Source organism: Acyrthosiphon pisum, unplaced genomic scaffold (assembly GCF_005508785.2).
Source record: "Acyrthosiphon pisum isolate AL4f unplaced genomic scaffold, pea_aphid_22Mar2018_4r6ur Scaffold_21651;HRSCAF=24491, whole genome shotgun sequence".
Lineage (NCBI taxonomy): Eukaryota > Metazoa > Arthropoda > Insecta > Hemiptera > Aphididae > Acyrthosiphon > Acyrthosiphon pisum.
The window spans coordinates 4438-7355 of NW_021771141.1; positions in this window are offsets into that span (position 1 = coordinate 4438).

Here is a 2918-nt window from a genome sequence, read left to right on the forward strand (position 1 = left end):
TAACTAAACTTATAAATTGCAACATCAATTTGAATAATTTTCTAGTTACAAGTTACAAAAGTAACAGAGTTACATAACTTAGTTAAAAGTAACTATGATAAGCCCAACCCTAATTGTATTATACATTCCAACCCTTTCTTAGAGTAACAACAAGAGCTCTCCAAATAAGAGGACGTCCCACCCGCATGTGTTGTTTCCGTCTTAAAAACGTACAACATACCAAAGACCGGACGCCGGAGATGTCTTGTTGACCTAAAATATAATCGCTGGGGCTTGGGTCAAAAAGGGCAAATCTCACTTTTAATCACTTTGTGGAAATTAAGAACAAAACATCTTTTATTTCCACAAAGTGATTAAAAGTGAGATTGGCCCTTTTTGACCCAAGCCCCAGTTATGATATTTGTTATTTATTGTAATATACCTCCAAATTTATAGCAGCATGCTCAGAAATTATCAATTTATTTTTTAATTCATTTATTATATCCAGCAGCGAAGATACTTTTTTTTTGAGACGTTTGTTTCTTTGACTCAATACTTTATTTTTTCGACGAATATTTTTAACAGTTGTTCTGATTAAGCAAAGATTATTTTTTCTTCTTTTGGGAGTTGAAAAATCTTCATCACTTAAATCCCCTAATCGGCTGGGATTCCAAATCCTTTTTTTTCTTGGAGGAGTTATCACTTCTACATCTGTGCAGAGATTAAACAGAGGTCGCCAGGAAGTTTTAACGTTTACATTTTCATAACTGAAATTAAAGTTTCATATTAGATATTGTTAATTAAATAGCTGTTAAATAAAAACCTTTTTGCCATAGAAGTAGATGGTGAACTATCATACACGTCATCCACAACGTTTAAATTCTCATAACTGAAATTAAACGTTTCATATTAGATATTGTTAATTAAATAGCTGTTAAATATAAACCTTTTTGCAATAGAAGTAGATGGTGACCTATCATACACATCAGAAACAATTAAACACGGACTACTAATTGATACATTATCAGCATAACTATGTTCCTCCATCAATTTAGAATATCTAAAAAGTAAAAAAATATTGTAAGTAGATTTTTAATATGTTAATTTTTTAAGGATCTTAACCTGGTTGGTACTGCAGTTGTCTGGAGAATATTACGATTGTTGCTAAATATAAAATCGTTAGCGCTAAAATGTGCGCTACAAACTTTCTTCCAATTTGGTATAGATGTTAAATTAAGTGCATTAAGCCACACGGTTCTTTTAGATATATCTTTTGGAAAACTAAAAATAATGTATTGTAATTACTTATTATGTTCACTAAAAATATGTAGGCAGTTAGGTATACTATATGCATACTTACAAATGAAAAGAAACGTTTTTATTATTATTGCTGGTATTGCAGCACACACAACAAACTTGGACCATTGTTAAATGTGGCAATTTAAATAACGAATAAAGAAATTGACAGCAAAATGCAAATTCAAAATTCAAAGCAAATTTCAGTTTCTTTTATTATCTAAGGATGTTATCTATTTTAATTTTTATATTTGAACATAACCTAACAAACTCGCCACTTGCGGGAGTGAGAAACTGCCTTCTCTCTCATACTTAAAAGACCGCGACCACTTGCGTTGTATGATTTAAGATGGCCTATCCATTCTTCTATTATCTATGCATTTATGGTATAGAGTGGTATCATGTTTAGAAAAATGGAAAAGTTCACGACACGACACGACACGGTGTAGTGTGAACCCAGCTTCATGTCTTAAAAACCAATTATCGACATTTCTGAAAATCGTTATTTTAGCGATACCCGGTAACCAGTACAATGAGGATAAAAAAACCTTGTTCCAATTACCAATTATTTATTTTTATTTCAGTTTATAGTTTTTATGCTTTATTTAGTAGAAAAATATTCTCTTTATCAGTAATATTAAAATAATGAATTTATGATATAATTGTACATAAAATAGTAAATACGTACATGTCATAGGGGTAATGCCGTAATGGTGTACCGTTTATGCGTATTATAAAATATTATATAGGTGTATTATATTTTATATTAAAAATTATATATTTATATCTGTATTCTGTACTGATTATTTAATATTACCGAAATTCCCTATGGCCGTTTCCCGTAATGCAGCCTACATGGACACATGGTTATATTTTATGACCTACAGAGTACTTATTGTATATAATTATAATATATATATCATATTATGATTTAGTATTTACTAACTACTTATCGTAGTATTACACTATTGTCTATCACCTGCTATTAATAATATTATTATTATTATTTGCTATTCAGTATTTCACTTTCAGTGTTTTTGTATAGTACCCGTCACTATTTACTATATAGCCAACAGAACGGCGTCTTGTTGTATAGTTTACCCATGTTCTTCGCGTGTACAGTTATAAGTTAAACGTCTTATATTTTGTTGTTGTTACTTGTTTTCTATTAAGTTTTAAATTAATTATGAAAAATCCAGCGCTAGAAATGTTTTTTACGTTTAACGTAAGTGAAAATACTTCCAAGTGTAATGTAAATAATTGTTATAAAATTATGACTGGTAAGCATTCCTCCAATTTAGAAAAAAACATTTTTTCACATCATAAACAACAGTATAATGAACTTATAAAACATAATTATAAATAATTCATAGTTGATAACAAAAATGAAAAAATGTGATGTGAAAAGCGGTATTTAAACCGCTTAAAATTGGTAAGTGGTTATCGCCGGTTGTCGTTTGCGCATCACTATTGTTATTTTTGACCTTTTTTGTAAGACAGTTGCGCATCGTTCGATTTTTGGGTTATACATCGTTTGCGCATCGATCGTTTAAAAGGTCCTACATCATTTGCGCATCAATATTATTTAACAATAGAACTGAAAAAAAAGGTGTATACCCAAAAGCGTTTAGCTTTTCTCAAAC